This window comes from Rhamphochromis sp. 'chilingali' (assembly GCF_963969265.1).
Source record: "Rhamphochromis sp. 'chilingali' genome assembly, chromosome: 9".
NCBI lineage: Eukaryota > Metazoa > Chordata > Actinopteri > Cichliformes > Cichlidae > Rhamphochromis > Rhamphochromis sp. 'chilingali'.
Genome location: NC_137936.1, coordinates 805,001 through 825,104, shown reverse-complemented (window position 1 = coordinate 825,104; position 20,104 = coordinate 805,001). Strand labels below are relative to the sequence as shown.

At 45.7% G+C, this 20,104-nt stretch overlaps 1 protein-coding gene across 9 annotated transcripts in view; it reads left to right on the top strand.

Moving 5' to 3' along the window:
- nfasca (neurofascin homolog (chicken) a) overlaps positions 1–20,104 on the top strand; it is a 176,029-nt gene that overhangs the window by 66,462 nt on the left and 89,463 nt on the right. For 8 of the 9 annotated variants that reach the window (XM_080890554.1, XM_080890555.1, XM_080890557.1 and 5 more), the window contains one exon: positions 16,874–16,931. The gene's annotated coding sequence lies outside the window, so the exon portion shown is untranslated. Of the gene's footprint in view, positions 1–16,873; positions 16,999–20,104 lie in introns of all 9 variants that reach the window. The other variant, XM_080890556.1, reaches the window with a different exon arrangement.

Here is a 20,104-nt window from a genome sequence, read left to right as displayed (position 1 = left end):
TGCAATCACCACACACAGTGTTGGGAAGGTTACTTTTAAAATGTATTCCACTACATGTTTATGTTATGCTAACATAGCTGTGTCGCTAGCGATCACGTAGCACATCATTATATACCAGCTAGCCCAACTTCAGTAACCCTACAAACGTCACTGCTGTTTAGTTTCCTGTCTTCATTTATGTTGGAAGTGACAGCAGAGCTGTACGTTTGAATTTTTTCAGAAATCTCTCAGTCAGAACATGCTATATCATGTTTAGGTAACTAGCGAAACTAGCGAGCTAACTTCCTGCTAACTTCTAACTCCGTTAAATTTAATATATTCTGTTTTCATGGATGCCTGGATGTTAAACTTAATTGTTACACCTGGTAAAGCAGCAACGCTGATGATTTAATTAAAGATGAAAGAATTTAGACTGTTTTTAACTCTCAGTGTTCGTTTGACTTTGGGACCTGAAGTTGACGGAGTTTAGGACAGTGTTGCCAACTCCTCAGTAAGGAAAATCGCTATTTGCTGTCCTAAAAGTTGCTAGAAGTCGCTAAATGATGTCATCGCCTAATTTGCATAATTGGCCATGCTAATGTAATTGTAACCTACGTTGTTGGAGAGAGAAATAACATCGTGGAAGAGACATAAAGTGAGTAAAAAAACCATCCTAATAACGCCAGAAAGTCACCAGATTTGTCGCTAGTCGCTTTTTAGAAAAAAAGTCGCTAAGAGGGTCTGAAAACTCGCTAAATAGAGCGACAAAGTCGCTAAGTTGGCAACACTGGTTTAGGACCCAGATTACTCCGCGAAGCTCCTCACCACAGCCGCCGTAATGCTCTGACAATCCATCAAGCAGTGCGGCTTACCAAAGTTGTACTAAAACGTTTTTAACAGATTTCTGAAGCCAAAATTGGTTCGAGGTCAGTAAGCACAACCAGAATTCATACATAAGGCACACTCTCGATTTTTGAGAAAATTAAAGTATTTTAAGTGTGCTTATAGTGTGGAAAATACGTTATACAGAAGAAAAGAATATATTGCGATATATATCGTTACCGCACGTGCTTCAAATTATACCGTGATATGGATTTTAGGCCATATCGCCCAGCCCTACTACAGATTACAGATTACATGCCCCAAATGTATTTTGTAATGTAATGTTACTCAATGACAGTAACGTATTCTGAATACTTTGGATTACTTAATAATATATTATCATGCTGTTTACAACTACATGAATGCACTATTGCTGTGATTTATTACTATTACTGAAGGTTACTCTCCACACCAACACCAGCTAGATGTTTAAATCTTAATATAATGAGTAACAGTAGGTGGACATTAGGTAAGGCTGCACTTTTTGCAGCGATCTCGTGTAGAAAACTATTCAGCGCGTATATAAAACAGGTCAGCGGCTCCGAGCCGTAGTAAAGGGACCTCTGGCTGATACGTCGGGTTCGTGTCGGCTCGTAGCTGAAAACTAGCTTTACTTTGTTGTCTGGGTCACTTTGCTAGCAGAGACAGAGAGAGGCGTCGAAAGGCTCCAACAGAACTTATTGTTTCAGAGGAAAACACGAACACAGCGTACAGTCGAGTCTTAACAGCTTACTTACAGCTGGGCTCGTCAGGCTCTCTGTTTGGCTGCAGTGGTTATTATTATATTTACATGCTTCCAGCTCCCGTTTCTGCTCGGTGACAGCTCGTACTTTTCCTTTCTCTCCCTCCTCACAGACACATCACGGGTACAGCAGTCCATTCTCCCGGCAGCACGGACTACACTGCCCATCAGGCTACATGCTTTAAGGCGATGCCTGTAACACTTCCTGTTGCCTTCATATTAAATCATTTTTTAAATAATAATTATTGAAAATATTTCTTCACGTCATTATGCAGGCCACAAGTAGAGGTAACATGGGCCGCGAGACTGAGACACAGACATCAGAGCCTCTGAATGCGTGTTTTGTTTGGGTTTCCACCGGCGTGGAAACCAAAAACAGAGAGGGGACAGCCTAACATATGTAACAGGAAAAGACCGCCGTGTAATCCATTTATTTCATCAAAGTAACTGTATTCTGATTACCACCTTTTTAAACGGTGACTGTAACAGAATACAGTTACTCATGTCTTATATTTTAAATACGTGACGGCGGTTCATGTACTCTGTTACTCCCGAACACTGACCACACATAATGTAAAACATGGACAGTCCAGTGTTGAGATGAACATGCTCATTGGCTGCTGATGTCATACCACAGGTAGTCCTCTAATGCAGGTGAGATTTACAAACCAGGATTTATTCTGTTGTTTTTGATTCAGTTGGACCCAATCGTGGCATCGCCGTCTTATCTTCATGTACTTTGAGACACAAGCATGGAAAGCCGAAGCCACACATGCCCCATGCCCCCACTCTCACACTTTATTCATGCAGTTCTGCCCCCCCCCCACACACACACACAAATAACAGCACACACATCTCCAGCTTCACACTCCTGCAGGGGCTGATTTTCCTGTTCAGCTCCTCCTCATCGTCATCCCTTCTTACCCTCATCACCCCACCACTCTCATCCTTTGTTCCTATTCCCTACCTCCTTCATTCCTCTTTCCTCTAGTGGGACTGTTGCTAAGGAGCCCTGGTGACCAGACAGCTTTCTCATTGGACAAAAACAAGAGAGAAAAAAAGGAGGTTCAAAAGGCAGATGAGAGGGGGAAAGGGGGTAGTGTTTTCTTTGTATAGGTGGTGTGTGTGTGTGAGTGCAAAGTGAGATCCAGATGTGGTAATGAGGTGACAAACTGACCTGCTGCAATGCTTCATGGAGACGTGGAGGAAAAGATAGAACACATGGATTAATGGATCGAGGGAACAATGATAGGGAACAATAGGAGAAGGATGGGGATGACTGTAAGAGTCAGAAAGATGCAGAGAGATCGTCTACAGAACAAGAGTACGACAAAGGAAGATAGAGGTGGAGTTAACTGACAACACGATGGGGATGGTGATTGTTGATGTGGAGTGATATAAGAGTGAGACAGAGAGCACACTTTCATTTCTTCTGGCACAAAGAAACATTATGTCTGGACACACACAGATGTTTCTGTGGCTGCATGTGTGAAGCACTGTCGACGGCTCATTTCCTGTTCTTAAAATAGGACACAAACCTCGTGCTTTAAAGGAGTGCATCTGTGTCCCACAGACACTTGTTCAAAGCGTCTGTGGTATGTAGACCCGTGTGTCAGGCAGGCGCAGCACGAGCCCCATGTTTAAAGCACTAAGCCTGTTTGTCGCTAAGCTGAAAAGACTAGCTGAAGATAATTTCTCACATGTAGATCCTATGAAGAGGTTCTTATGGTCTACATATAATAAATGAAGTACTGTGGAGAACTGGGCATTGCATGGGTGTACTGTAGAACAAAGCACCAGTGAGGAAGTCTCATTCCCATAATAGGAAGCTTTACTGGAACCAGCTACATGTGACTGCTTTGTTGCATGAAGGATTTTATGGTTTCAAATAAAAGTAATCACAAATAAGTTATTGTGTCTGCCCCTTCATGTCTGCAGCGTACAAACACATATCTGAGCAGTGGATGGTCATCAACGGCTGCTGGTTCGTCTGTGGTGTCGTTTAAGGACTTGCTCTCAAACAGCTGTTTTCACCCCCAGGTTTATATTACATATATATGTTATACAAATAATTAAAACCGACCAAAGTGACTTTAGTGTGACGTGGCTGTCAGCTGCAGGGCTGCAGTGTTTCACATGGAGCTGAATGATGAGTAAAGTATTGTAGAAGCATGTTAAACAAAGAAGGTGTCGCTGCAGACGGCTCCAACATTCACACAGAGGTAGACTGGGTTTATCCCAGTCGTCCCATTGATGGCTCGATAGGCTCCAAATGCACAAGGAAACAGTGGATTTGGGCTGCATGCAGTGCCTGATTCACCCTGGGGCACCGTTGGAGGCTTGAGGGTCTGTCCACATGTTAGCGTCCTCAGGCAACACACTGAACCTCAGCCTGCGATGTAGCTTCCTGTTCCACGTCTCAGTTTACTTCAATACAAAGTAATGAAGCCATTTATTATTTATGCAGTCAGAATATTCATCATAACACACACATCAGTGGGCTAGTTCAGCTATCTCACTAATAAAAGGTTAAAGGCTAAACTATAAAAGCAAACCAGCTTCTGCTGATGTGAAATAAAAATCAGCTAAGAGATGACAAGGAGACCAAAGTTCAGGAGCAGAAACTGTTGTTTAAACCTTTGAGAAATGGAGTGAGGTGGTTCTAAAAGCAGAAAAGAAGTGGAAGTGTCCTCTGAGCCTCCTCAGGATGGTCTCGTGTTTTTCAGTCACCTGGCATGTTACAGCATTTCCAGGACACACGTGTTGTTTCTGCATCGCTTCTTTGCTTTCTCACACCACATCTTCTTTGTCTGTTGTTGCTTTTCACGGGTCCCGTCTCTGTCTCTAACACCCCCACCCTCACTGTCTGCCTCCATCATATCTGTGGGTGTGATCGTTGACCGGGCTCCGTCTGCCTCTTTTATTTCCTGGTCTTGCAGTGTACGAGCCAGCTTAGGCTTACAGTTTGGGGAGAGGTTGACACCATGGCTTCTTGCTGGTTGTTCGGCTTATCTCAGTCTTGTGTGTTTTTCTAACACATTGTACTGTTGTTGATAAGGGCAGCCTGTCAGCATCAGGAGAAATCTATACAGGGAGTGCAGAATTATTAGGCAAGTTGTATTTTTGAGGAATAATGTTATTATTGAACAACAACCATGTTCTCAATGAACCCAAAAAACTCATTAATATCAAAGCTGAATGTTTTTGGAAGTAGTTTTTAGTTTGCTTTTAGTTTTAGCTATTTTAGGGGGATATCTGTGTGTGCACGAGCAGAGCCAATCATTTCAAGGAACGATCATGTGGGTACATTCATCTGTAGTATGGAAGCAGGTGTTCTCAGTAAAGGGCCCTCAGGTAGCAGACAGGGTTAGATCATGTTGAGAAAGGACTGCTTTGGTTTCCTGCAGACAAGCCGTCTCCATATAAAGCTTTGGAGTCAGGTCCACATGCCAAGTACAACGTTATCAAATAAGTGCACCAAAATTGCACCAAAAATCATCTACTTTCACCAAAAGGTGGAAGCTCGAGGAAGTGTTAATAGGAGGCTCCATTTGAAGTTGCTGATTTCTTTTTTTATATACACATTTCAAGACTTATAGATCAGATCTATACATATCTTCACAGACCCTATTTTTATCTTGAAAGTACTTTTTTCTCTTTTTAGATCTCACAAGTGCATTACTGGATATACAGGGAGTGCAGAATTATTAGGCAAGTTGTATTTTTGAGGAATAATGTTATTATTGAACAACAACCATGTTCTCAATGAACCCAAAAAACTCATTAATATCAAAGCTGAATGTTTGTGGAAGTAGTTTTTAGTTTGTTTTTAGTTTTAGCTATTTTAGGGGGATATCTGTGTGTGCAGGTGACTATTACTGTGCATAATTATTAGGCAACTTAACAAAAAACAAATATATGCCCATTTCAATTATTTATTTTTACCAGTGAAACCAATATAACATCTCCACATTCACAAATATACATTTCTGACATTCAAAAACAAAACAAAAACAAATCAGCGACCAATATAGCCACCTTTCTTTGCAAAGACACTCAAAAGCCTGCCATCCATGGATTCTGTCAGTGTTTTGATCTGTTCACCATCAACATTGCGTGCAGCAGCAACCACAGCCTCCCAGACACTGTTCAGAGAGGTGTACTGTTTTCCCTCCTTGTAAATCTCACATTTGATGATGGACCACAGGTTCTCAATGGGGTTCAGATCAGGTGAACAAGGAGGCCATGTCATTAGTTTTTCTTCTTTTATACCCTTTCTTGCAGCCACGCTGTGGAGTACTTGGACGCGTGTGATGGAGCATTGTCCTGCATGAAAATCATGTTTTTCTTGAAGGATGCAGACTTCTTCCTGTACCACTGCTTGAAGAAGGTGTCTTCCAGGAACTGGCAGTAGGACTGGGAGTTGAGCTTGACTCCATCCTCAACCCGAAAAGGCCCCACAAGCTCATCTTTGATGATACCAGCCCAAACCAGTACTCCACCTCCACCTTGCTGGCGTCTGAGTGGGACTGGAGCTCTCTGCCCTTTACCAATCCAGCCACGGGCCCATCCATCTGGCCCATCAAGACTCACTCTCATTTCATCAGTCCATAAAACCTTAGAAAAACCAGTCTTGAGATATTTCTTGGCCCAGTCTTGACGTTTCAGCTTGTGTGTCTTGTTCAGTGGTGGTCGTCTTTCAGCCTTTCTTACCTTGGCCATGTCTCTGAGTATTGCACACCTTGTGCTTTTGGGCACTCCAGTGATGTTGCAGCTCTGAAATATGGCCAAACTGGTGGCAAGTGGCATCTTGGCAGCTGCACGCTTGACTTTTCTCAGTTCATGGGCAGTTATTTTGCACCTTGGTTTTTCCACACGCTTCTTGCGACCCTGTTGACTATTTTGAATGAAACGCTTGATTGTTCGATGATCACGCTTCAGAAGCTTTGCAATTTTGAGACTGCTGCATCCCTCTGCAAGATATCTCACTATTTTTGACTTTTCTGAGCCTGTCAAGTCCTTCTTTTGACCCATTTTGCCAAAGGAAAGGACGTTGCCTAATAATTATGCACACCTGATATAGGGTGTTGATGTCATTAGACCACACCCCTTCTCATTACAGAGATGCACATCACCTAATATGCTTAATTGGTAGTAGGCTTTCGAGCCTATACAGCTTGGAGTAAGACAACATGCATGAAGAGGATGGTGTGGACAAAATACTCATTTGCCTAATAATTCTGCACTCCCTGTAGTGCAGGTTTGTTTTACACTGATACAGAGTTCAGACCATGTTCTTATTTCACACTGAACTAAAAGAAGTGCACTTAAGGATGTACCATTAGAGACACAACACTGTGTCACTTCCTTTGCCCATCACTCATTTGTACTAGTGATGCGCGAATCATGAACGAATCGTTCAATACTCGAGAATCACTTTACTGGACTCGTGAATCATGATTCACAAGTCCAACTGACTCATCCCTGTTGCTGTTAGCAAACTAATTCCATTAGTAGAAATATACATGAAGAACAAACCCTGAGTAGAAGCTCACATCAAGACAACAGCTCCTCAGTTCACAGTAGCATCGCTCTGCTAACATGCTAGCAGCACATTTAAGTTACTCATCCCCTCCCTCCTGGCTCACAGCTTCTTCTTCTTGGTTGGCAACCAACGTTAAGGCGCATTACCGCCCCCTGGCTCACAGCTCAGTGGACATTTAGATGAGAAAATATATATTTAACACATTTAAGGAAAATACTAATAAAATAAAAATAAAAATAAATAAAATAAATGTTCCCATTAGAAATCTTTTTTTTGCTCTATAAAACTAGTTGTTTTTCTTTTTCAATCACTCATCTTAGCAGTAGGATTTACATGAAAAGAGAAACAAATTAAGTTTGAGTAAAAATGTATATTTTTTGCACTCTCTGGGCAACTGACTCTGTGACTCATATGACTCAAACACGATTCACTTTGGTGAGTGACTCATTCAAACTCGATTCAGTAAAAAGAATCGAATTTACCATCATTAATTTGTCCCCTTGTGACACCTCACACAGGCTGACTGTGAACATTGTTTAGCCCAAAGCTGTCTTTAAAAAAGTGGAAAATCAGTAACAGATAAATGTAAAATCCCATCACAGGGATGTGAGGTGTTTTTAGCTCAGGAGGTACAGCGGGCTATCTGCTAAGGTTGGTGGTTCAACCACTGGCTGCTCTAGATATCCTTGGGCATGACACTAAGCTCTCCAATGCATGAGTGTGTGTGTGCCTAAGAAAGCACTTAAAAAAAGTGCTTGTGTGAATGATGCAGCTGTGTAAATGCGCTCAGGTCGAGCAGACACGTGCTACAGAAGAACCTGTCCAGTTTCCTTTGAGGGTCCATCTCACACAAAGAGGTGGAGCTAGCTGCTGTGGCGACCCCTTCACAATAAAAATCAAAAATTATTACTCCAACACTTGAGTGGCAGTGGTGCTTGGTCTGAGCACAGAGGACTGACTGCACCTTCAAACCGAGAAAAGGGGGTACACATGTAACCTTTACTTGCCTGGCACATATATGTATCCTAATGCTGGTCGACATGGTTCACATGGTAACTAGACTCTATTTGAATAAAAACTTCCAGTGTCTTTCTGTGCAGCACAATCACAGCCACACTGATTATCATTATTATTTTAATGCTGATGTTCTGATCCCGACTGCCCGCTGGTATGGCGCTGTCATTAAACATAGCACTGCTGCTGGTGTCTCCTTACACCGTTAAAAGGGTCCGTGGCGTGACAGATTACACCCCCTGTGTTAACATGTTATTGGCTGGGAGTGAGGATGCACTGACCCCATGTGACCTGGCCTATATTCAGTCTAGTTTTATTTACATCACCGATCATGCAGGTGCTTTATAGTCCGAGGTAACACATGAGTGAAAAAGTCAGAGCCAGCATCCGTTTGAGGGGAACGAGACAGAACAAAAGGCCCGTCTCTACATAAACTGGTCTCATCACATAATAATGACATCACAGCAGCAGCACTGCTGTTAAAGACACAGCTGATGCTGGTACAGCTCTCTGCACCTGCCTTATTCATGTGTTTGTGTGCATGTGTGCACACACTACTCAGTCTATCACTGCTGGTCCCTCATACACAGTCTAGCACTCGCAGCACTGCTCTAAAAAGGTGTGTGTTTCTGTTGTGTGTCTGCACATGTTTCCTCCCTCCCCCACCGTGCTGTTTACCCCGTGACCTCTGAACTCTATACCCTCCCCGTCCAGTGATGTCATTATATGACAGTGACATCATTTCTAATCTACAGCCAGTTGCAGCCTGTAGGCCCTCAGCTGAGAACGGAGACATGCTGGGCTCATGGTTTGTGCAGTAACATGCAGAGTAGCATGAATGAGTTCAGACGATGATTTCAGCTTTCTATTGATTATTCTTCCCTGAGAAGAATTTAACCTCTGCGCTGCGTCACCAGCTTTCCCCGCAGTCTGATGTTTGTGTTGTTTCCTAACTGCTACTGAAAACCAATGAACAGATTTCATAACCTCCCCAAAAACCATAAATAATAATTGAACCAAGTCCAGAAATGGCACAGCTTTGTCTCCTGGATTATTTTATACTGTCTCACTCTCCCCACACTTCTGCTGAGTAACCCGTCATCTTTGTGTCAGTGTGATGATTTACAAATAGGTCCTGAAGGCGAGTGAGTGTCCATCAGTTCATGCACTGGAGCTGAAGCACATTTGCAGCAGTGCACCAGCAAGTCTACCTCTGAATGGCCAGAGAAACCAACATGGAGGTTTTGGAGTGACCTAGATCTCCTCAGTAGACTGACATGCTTTGGCATGACTTTAAACAGGCTGTTCATGCTTAAACACTCTTCAGTGCGGCCGAATTAAAACAATTCTCTAAAGACGAGCGAGCCAAACCTGCTCATGCGAGAGGCTCATTGCCCGTTAATGGGCAAAATGCTTCATTCAAATTGTTGTGTCAGGACTTCAGCACAGAGCAGAGTGGTGTATTCATCATCTCAGAGCAGACTTTGCTACTCCACCTTTTCTGAAAGGTGAGGTCAGTAAGAGTGGATGTCAGCAGTATGGACGGTGTAAGCATCATTCATCAAACCACTGACCTCCCGATTGGCAGACGCCCTGCCCTACCTCTTGAGCTGCCCTCAGAACTGGAAACAGTCTCGACGGGACTTTTCATATTGTGATAGTCAGTGAAAACATAATTTGTCCTTCCACATTATACTCAGCTGTGACTCTACATTAACAGATACACAAGAAGGATCATTGCGTTCAAAGGCTGTTTTATTAGAAGCTGGTAAAGAACGTTTCACGTCTTACAGTTTGAAGTGTGCTGAACAAAGCTGTGTCTGCAGAGCCCGCCATGCTCAGTGAACACAACCTGCAGGAAGGTGCAGGAAACGAGGACGCAGTCTGGACGGGGTGTCGAGGGTGAACGTGTGGTTGCCAGGGGATACGTGTGTATCTGGATGTCACGCTCAGTGGGAGCTGTGGGTTGGAAAATGACCTAGTTTTAACCGGAAACACGGAAACAAAGAGGAGTGGGAGAGGGGAGAAGGCAGAGTGGAGCTGCAGCTGGAAGACCAGCAAATTCACTGGTTTGATTTCCGACAAACACAAAAAGCACAACAGCAGCACTGCAGAGGGGCTACAGTCACGACAGCTGTAGCTTTGTGTGTGTGCGTGCATACTCCTGTATGTTGAGTTTGTAGCAACAGTGTGTGAAATGCTGAACTGTGAACCCCACGCTGCTTGTTGTTGAGCTGTTGTGTTGCATGAAAACAGATTTAAATGAGAGACAGGAGGGCTGAACACACCCACAGTGTCCACAGTGAACCAGGGACAGCTTCACAGGGAAGCTGGCTGCTGGTGATGGCTGGCTAATCGATCTGATTGGAGTATAAAATGTGATTAAACAGCAAATAGCACTGTTCTCGGTTCTCAGGATGTTTCAAGCTTAATGATGAATTGTCTAATCGTAAGGTGTGCAGAGCATCCATCTCCTCGACTCCACCCAGGACAATAACATGAGGTCTGTTACTCGTTGTAGCAGACTTGGCCTTGCTGCTGGCTAATCTTTAGGTAATGTTGCTGTTGAATAAAAAGATGAGAACGTGTACGTCAGAACTCTGAGACACCAGGCCCTTTGTTCTTAGCTCACGTTCCTCCCCACACATTAAATATGTGGCGTCCTGTAGTTGTGGGGATATGATACACCTGCAGCCTGTGTTGGATCAACTCTTTGCTCACCTGTTGATGTTTCAGTCTGCCCTGCATCATAATGTACAAACCATCCCAGCTCACATGAAGCTAAGAAGCTGATCTTACTATGGGAAATATTGGTGACATATTAAATGGCAATTTTCACTTTATTACAAGCAATCGTAAGTTTGCCCATTCCTCTGCCCCACAGCTCACATATGTACATGCTCAGCTTACAAAGCCTGCTCTGGAGCCTTTGCTGCTTCCATGGAGATCACTGGCCACAAACAGCCACTCTGATCTTAACTGGGACTAAAATGATAAGAAATAAATGTGTGAAATATAGAAAGTTCTGGTAGCTCACTGCCCAGACTCTTCACTTTAGCCTGCTTATGTTTTCTTTCTGTAACTGTAGTCGTAAAAAACTGTGATGTCATTTAACTGTTCATTGTTTAATGACTGTGAGGAGTATGAACGGCCATAATGGAGGTTTTCATCAGTCAAACAGTCCAAAGTTTGAGCTTGTTTGTGGTTCAGAATCATAAACGGCTTCAAGCTCACTCAGACACTGAGCCATGGCTCTGTGCCACATGCACACATGTCTGCATCTCTGCCATTCAGACACACTTTATATGCACTTCATGTGATGTCACTGTCAATACTGAACTGCACATCGAGTCTTTTTAAAGGAGGCAGTTTGTGTTGCTGTGATGGACAAGTTTGAAAGTGTTTGTCCTCCACAGTGGAAAATGACTTTACCCAGCTCCCCGTCTCTCTGTGGACCTGGACCACTACACTCGCCGTCTCTCTCTGTGGACTTGGACCGCTACACTCCCCGTCTCTCTCTGTGGACTTGGACCGCTACACTCGCCGTCTCTCTGTGGACTTGGACCGCTACACTCGCCGTCTCTCTCTGTGGACCTGGACCACTACACTCGCCGTCTCTCTCTGTGGACTTGGACCGCTACACTCCCCGTCTCTCTCTGTGGACCTGGACCGCTACACTCCCCGTCTCTCTCTGTGGACTTGGACCGCTACACTCCCCGTCTCTCTCTGTGGACCTGGACCGCTACACTCCCCGTCTCTCTCTGTGGACTTGGACCGCTACACTCGCCGTCTCTCTCTGTGGACCTGGACCGCTACACTCGCCGTCTCTCTGTGGACTTGGACCGCTACACTCGCCGTCTCTCTCTGTGGACCTGGACCACTACACTCCCCGTCTCTCTGTGGACCTGGACCGCTACACTCGCCATCTCTCTCTGTGGACCTGGACCGCTACACTCCCCGTCTCTCTGTGGACCTGGACCGCTACACTCGCCGTCTCTCTCTGTGGACCTGGACCGCTACACTCCCCGTCTCTCTGTGGACCTGGACCGCTACACTCGCCGTCTCTCTCTGTGGACCTGGACCGCTACACTCCCCGTCTCTCTGTGGACCTGGACCGCTACACTCCCCGTCTCTCTCTGTGGACCTGGACCGCTACACTCGCCGTCTCTCTCTGTGGACTTGGACCGCTACACTCCCCGTCTCTCTGTGGACTTGGACCGCTACACTCCCCGTCTCTCTGTGGACCTGGACCGCTACACTCGCCGTCTCTCTCTGTGGACTTGGACCGCTACACTCCCCGTCTCTCTCTGTGGACCTGGACCGCTACACTCGCCGTCTCTCTGTGGACTTGGACCGCTACACTCGCCGTCTCTCTCTGTGGACCTGGACCGCTACACTCGCCGTCTCTCTCTGTGGACTTGGACTGCTACACTCGCCGTCTCTCTGTGGACCTGGACCGCTACACTCGCCATCTCTCTCTGTGGACCTGGACCGCTACACTCCCCGTCTCTCTGTGGACCTAGACCGCTACACTCGCCGTCTCTCTCTGTGGACTTGGACCGCTACACTCCCCGTCTCTCTCTGTGGACCTGGACCGCTACACTCCCTGTCTCTCTGTGGACCTAGACCGCTACACTCGCCGTCTCTCTCTGTGGACCTGGACCGCTACACTCCCCGTCTCTCTCTGTGGACCTGGACCGCTACACTCCCCGTCTCTCTGTGGACCTAGACCGCTACACTCGCCGTCTCTCTCTGTGGACCTGGACCGCTACACTCGCCGTCTCTCTGTGGACCTGGACCGCTACACTCGCCGTCTCTCTCTGTGGACCTGGACCGCTACACTCGCCGTCTCTCTCTGTGGACCTGGACCGCTACACTCCCCGTCTCTCTGTGGACCTGGACCGCTACACTCGCCGTCTCTCTCTGTGGACCTGGACCGCTACACTCCCCGTCTCTCTGTGGACCTGGACCGCTACACTCGCCGTCTCTCTCTGTGGACCTGGACCGCTACACTCCCCGTCTCTCTGTGGACCTGGACCGCTACACTCGCCGTCTCTCTCTGTGGACCTGGACCGCTACACTCCCTGTCTCTCTCTGTGGACCTGGACCGCTACACTCGCCGTCTCTCTCTGTGGACCTGGACCGCTACACTCCCCGTCTCTCTGTGGACTTGGACCGCTACACTCCCCGTCTCTCTGTGGACCTGGACCGCTACACTCGCCGTCTCTCTCTGTGGACCTGGACCGCTACACTCGCCGTCTCTCTGTGGACCTAGACCGCTACACTCCCCGTCTCTCTCTGTGGACCTGGACCGCTACACTCGCCGTCTCTCTCTGTGGACCTGGACCGCTACACTCCCCGTCTCTCTCTGTGGACTTGGACCGCTACACTCACCGTCTCTCTCTGTGGACCTGGACCACTACACTCGCCGTCTCTCTCTGTGGACCTGGACCGCTACACTCCCCGTCTCTCTCTGTGGACCTGGACCGCTACACTCGCCGTCTCTCTCTGTGGACCTGGACCGCTACACTCCCCGTCTCTCTCTGTGGACTTGGACCGCTACACTCACCGTCTCTCTCTGTGGACCTGGACCACTACACTCCCTGTCTCTCTGTGGACCTGGACCGCTACACTCGCCGTCTCTCTCTGTGGACCTGGACCGCTACACTCGCCGTCTCTCTCTGTGGACTTGGACCGCTACACTCACCGTCTCTCTCTGTGGACCTGGACCGCTACACTCGCCGTCTCTCTGTGGACCTGGACCGCTACACTCGCCGTCTCTCTCTGTGGACTTGGACCGCTACACTCACCGTCTCTCTCTGTGGACCTGGACCGCTACACTCGCCGTCTCTCTGTGGACCTAGACCGCTACACTCGCCGTCTCTCTCTGTGGACCTGGACCGCTACACTCGCCGTCTCTCTGTGGACCTGGACCGCTACACTCGCCGTCTCTCTCTGTGGACCTGGACCGCTACACTCGCCGTCTCTCTGTGGACCTGGACCGCTACACTCGCCGTCTCTCTGTGGACCTGGACCGCTACACTCGCCGTCTCTCTCTGTGGACCTGGACCGCTACACTCGCCGTCTCTCTCTGTGGACCTGGACCGCTACACTCGCCGTCTCTCTCTGTGGACCTGGACCGCTACACTCGCCGTCTTCTCTGCAGCTCCAGTGGTCTCCACCCTGCTACCTGCAGCTATTAAGAAAGAAAATGGATTTCCAGTTTCAGTTGTGCAATCACGCCTTCATTTTTTCCACTGTGGTGGAAACAGCTGTGCTTCAACATTAGCAGAATAATGACATATTTTATTTATTTATTATTATTTTTATTTAACCTTTATTTAACCAGGAATGTCCCGTTGAGATCAAAAACCTCTATTTCAAGGGAGTCCTGGCCAAGAGGCAGCACATTTCAAAACAAATACATACGAACAAACAAAGTTAAAATTACACAAAACAATTACACATTATTGAGGCAGTCTGTAGGCCTTTGAGTTTAGTTTTAAAAACATTTAAAGACAACAGTTCAGTCAGTTTCCAGTCTTTCTGTAACAGGTTCCATGAAAAAGGCGCAGAGTGCACAAAGGCTTTCTTACCCAGCTCTGTGTGGACAAGGGGAACAGACAGCAGCAGCTGATCATTTGAACGTAAGGAGTAAGAACCACTATTTGTCCTTGTGACCAAAGTACAAATATAAGGAGGCAGCAATCCAAGCATAGCTTTGTAAATAAAAGTGTACCAATGCCCCTGTCTTCTAATGGCCAAAGAAGGCCATTTTACTCTTAAGTACAAATCACAGTGATGGGTCAGGTATTTACAATTGGTAATAAACCTCAAGGAAGCATGATACATCGTGTCCAACATTAGAAGACATGAAGAAGAAGCGTTCATATACAGAATGTCACCATAATCTAACACAGATAAAGGTTGCAGTGACAAGACGTTTTTTTACTGCAAAAGAAAAGCACTGCTTATTACGGAAGAAAAAACGAAGTTTAAGTCTCAGTTTCTTTACTAGTCTCTCTATATGTGGTTTAAAGGTGAAGGAGTCATCAATCCAGACACCAAGGTATTTATATTCATGAACCATCTCTATGACATTTCCTTCAATGGTGGACACCACTGGAATAGGCTCCGGGACCTTCTTTGACTTAGAAAACAACATTAGCTTAGTCTTGTCAGCATTGAGAACTAATTTTAGCTGAATAAGTGAATGCTGGAAAGCAACAAAGGCTTTCTGTAGGGTTTCAATGGCCTGAGCAAGAGATGATCCATAACAGTAAATAACTGTGTCGTCAGCATAAGAATGCAAATTTGTGTCTGAGACATTTTGACCCAAGTCATTGATATATAAAAGGAACAGAAGGCGACACAATCACTAATGCATACTGTCACGGCCCGCGAGGGCAGACCGTGTGGAGAGTGTTTGGTGGATCCAGGTGCGGACACAGACGCAGGAGGCAAAACTTGTGCTAAGCTCAAAGCGAGCCTTTAATCAGGGCTGACACAGAAGGCAAAATAACAAACCACAAACTATGGGAAAACTAAAGACCTAAACTGGGAGTAACTAAGGCTATAAACGAAGACCAGGACTGAACTATGACGAAGTACTGCGGACAGACTATGAACACGACATGAGAAACTGTGAACGAGATCTCGGTGCTGGCACATGAAGGTGCAGGCACATGAAGGTGCAGGCACATGAAGGTGCAGGCAAACATGACTGGAGAAAGTGACTATGAACATGTCCAATACTGAATCTTGCAGACTAGAATCATGACGTGCAGCTAGAAATAACAGGATGCATGAACAGACGACGCGACACTGACACGAAGACACACTGGGCTAAAATACACAGAGGAAGTCATCAAGTCATCAAGGAATTAGAGACAGAAGGGAACACAGCTAGAAACACTGACATAAGACAGGAACATGAACCTTCAGAGTAAAACAGGAAACAAGACAGCACTAAACAAAGACGCAGACACGACACAGAGACAGACTAGACACTGAACTAAACCTGCAATAAACATGAGAACACAAAACCTACGAACTAATCCCTGAACAAGAAGAACTGAAACAAAGAGTCATAATCATCAGCATCATAATAAGGAAAGAATCCAAAATGCAAAAACACACCAAAACATAGCGACTCAAAATACTGGGTCAAGCTGAGCCAGAACCGCGGCAGCATAAATAACAATGATTCTTTTCGTAGTGTGGTCTGTGAGTGCATGTGTGAAACACAGAAGTGTAAGCTCAGCTTACCACAGAGTCCACCAGTCAGACCATGTGTAACAGTGTGTGTTGTTGTGTACTGTACATGTTTCATACAAAGAGACAAAGAAAGAAGGAAAAGAACATGCTGGAGTCCCAAAGGCAGCACCTGGTGCACAGATGAGCTCTCCGAAAGCACAAACACACACACAAAGTCCTCAGGCATACAACAGTGTGTGAGTGTGCACACGCTGTTAGGGTAGGTACAATATCTGACCGGCTGAATAAATCCTTTTCCCTCCCCAACAACTGTGTCTCTATTTGGGGAAAATCCACAGAAACATGAGTGGGTTTGTGTACTGGGAGCTTCAACCTGACCCAGTGTGCAGGCTTCTCCATGCTTCTGCATTAGCTGAACAGAAGAGGGAAAGCTGTGTGGAAACTGATAAACTATACAAAGTGCATTAATCTGTGTTCTCTCTGCTTCTCACCAGGCCTGCAAAGTGCTTCTCACACAGTGAGTGGACGAGGAAGCTGTCCACATACGTGAACGTGAGTCACTGATTGTCTCTTTCTTACTGGTACTCACTGGTGGACCACAGGAGTCCCAGTGTGACAGGTTAGTCTTGATGCATGACAGAGGTTACTGTAGCTGCATTCATGTAAAATTCCAAATGTCGCTCTTTGGCGTATAACTTAGAGCTTAGATAACTGAGCGCTGTACACAGCAGAGTGATCTGGGACAGAATGAAGAGCAGCAGTGAAAGGAAGATGACAGGTAGCCGTGTCATGACAGCACGTTACAATGAGCTGCTGGTGGCAGAGCTGAAGATAAACACAAATAAATAAACACAAGTAAACAGAGCATTTAAATACACTTTTACACTACAGTCTCATGTAACAGGCAAAGTTTAGTTACAGGTCTCCAAAAGTTGATTCTGTTCATCTGGACGTAGCGTTTTGTGGGAGAAACGTTTCGTCACTCATCCAGGTGACTTGCTGGTCATGAGAATTTGCATAATTACGATTAAGGAACTGACCTCCCAGCCCATCGTTCCTTCAGTGGGCTGGTTTCAGTCATTATGCAAATGTGCTGTTTATAAGATTGAAACCTGCAGTCAGCTGAGACTGAAGACGTCACCTGATGATGACGAAACGTTTCTCCCACAAAACGCCTCGTCCAGATGAACAGAATCAGCTTTTGGAGATTTACTTACCTGGATGATTGAAAATGCATCAAGGCGTTTAGTTACAGGTCTTTCAAGAACGTTAGTCTTTGTTTTTAAACGTACAGATCGTACAAGTCCATTTTTGTCACGAATGGTTTCCAGAACTCTCCCAAGTGGCCAGGAACCACGTGGTGCAGAGGAATCCATTATAATGACTATATCTCCAGGTTTTAGACTCTTCTTCTTTTGGTTCCATTTTTGTCTCTCCTGTAACCAAGGCGACTATTCACGTAGCCATCGTTTCCAAAGATCTGAGAAGTACTGAGCCTGTTTCCATCTTCTCTTCAGATACATATCCTGAGGGTCAAATCAGGAGGATGTGATTTGGTGTAAGTGGCTCTGGGGCTTTTGGATCATCAGAAAGCTTTGTGATGGGTCTGTCATTTAAAATTGCTTCAGTTTCACACTGAACTGTATTTAATCCATCGCCGTCCAACTGTTGTTGCTGAAGAACGGATCTCAGAATCTTTCTGACCATACGGATTATCCATTCCCAAATTCCACCATGTTGTGATGCTCCAGGCGGATTAAAACTCCAAACAGCTTCAATTTGGGTATGTTTCAGCGATTTAAGAGCCTCTCTTAACTCTGTCTGCTCCAACAAAATTGGTTCCATTGTCCGATTGGATGCGAGCGACTTGACCTCTCCAACTCACAAAACGGCGCAAAGCATTATGCAGGCATCTGTGCTTGGAGAGCTAGCCACTTCCAAGTGCACCGCTCAGCTGGCTAAACAGGTGAAAATGACTCCATAACGTTTAGCTGTACCTCGTCCTCTTTTCACTTCACCGACGTTGGTGAGTGGTGGGTTATCTGGCAAAATTCTTTCCTTGGGTAATTCTGCCATCTTTTGCTCCAAGGCCTTTCCAGGATATTTTCTGCAAAAATTACATTCTGCGATAACCTTCCTTACAGCCGAGTTGGCCTTTGTGATCCAGTATTTTCTCCTTAGTGTGGATAAGGTGTGGTTACGACCGCTATGACCAAGCTGTTGATGAATGTGCTTTAGGATGAGACTTGCTACATGTTGATCCTTTGCAAGAACAAAGGGATGCTTCATTTCTTCTGGTAAGGAGCCCTTTGTCAGTCGTCCCCCAACTCTTAAGAGGCCTTCATCATCAAGATAAGGGTCTAATCTATAAATTGAGCTGTGCCTGCTCACAGAACCTTTCCCACTTGACAACGTAGCAATCTCCTCTCCAAATCTTTGTTGCTGGCAAAATCTGATAACGGCAAGCGCCGCTTCCAGAAGATCCTTTGAGGATAGACCATACAGTTGCGTTTTCTTTACTTTCTCCTTTGTAGTACCTCTACAAATTAGATTATTTGAGTTAGGTTGCGGTCTTCTTTTCTTATCTCTCATTGAAGGAAGGATTGCCTTCAGTCTAAGGAACCAAGCAACAGCAACCTTGAGCCTTCTCCAGTCTGAGAAGTACACCATCAATTGACATGTAGCATCAAGCAAGTCTTTTACTTGAGTAACATTCACTGTGGCCTCACCTTTGACTTCAGGGTCCTCTGGTTCTAAGGAGCATTCATTAGACTGGTCGGCCAATCACTTTCTGGCTACTGCAGAAAGCTTGGTCCTTCGATCCAGCGGCTGCTATGTGCAATGTTCCCAGCCTTCAGCCCTCTTGTAGCATCATCTGCTGGATTTTCCTTTGAGCTTACATATCCCCATTGTGATCGTTTAGTCGCAATGAATAAGACTGTTTGCCACAAAGGTAAGTAAATGTTTATCCTCATTCATTATGTATTTGAGTACAGATGTACTATCTGTCCAAAATACGGATTGCTTGAGTTTCATTCTCAACTGAGTCCTTAACATGAGATCCACTCGGACGGCAACTACAGCAGCTGTTAGTTCCAGATGTGGAATAGTGACAGGTTTTAGAGGTGTAACCCTTGCCTTGCCCATCAAGAATGCTACATGGATGGATTTCCTACTGTCTTGCATGCGCAGATATCCAGATTCACCGGCATCTGAAAAATGGTGTAGCTGTGCATGTGTGAGAGGTCCGAACTCTCTTGGTTGTATACACCTTTTAACCTTGAAATAAGAAAGCATTTGCAAATCACTGAGCCAACTTTTCCACTTTTGCAACATGTTTTGGGGTATTGGTTCATCCCATCCCAGTTTCCTTTTGCAAAGCTCCTGCTGCATTCTTTTGGCAGGCAGCAGGACTGGTGCAAGAAATCCCAATGGATCGTAAATAGAGCCTGATGTTGACAACATTCCACATCTAGTACAAGATTTTTGAGGAACACGGTAAATGGACTGATTCTTATACAGCGCTATTCTCCTCTCGGAGTACTCATAGCGCTCTATACAACATGCCACATTCACCCATTCATACAAGCACTTCTAAACACAAGTGCAAACTAATCTGCATTCACACACATTCATACTCCAATGAACGCATCAGAGGGCAACTTGGGGTTAATATCTTGTCCAAGGATATTTGACATGCAGACTGGGGAAGCCAAGGATTGAAC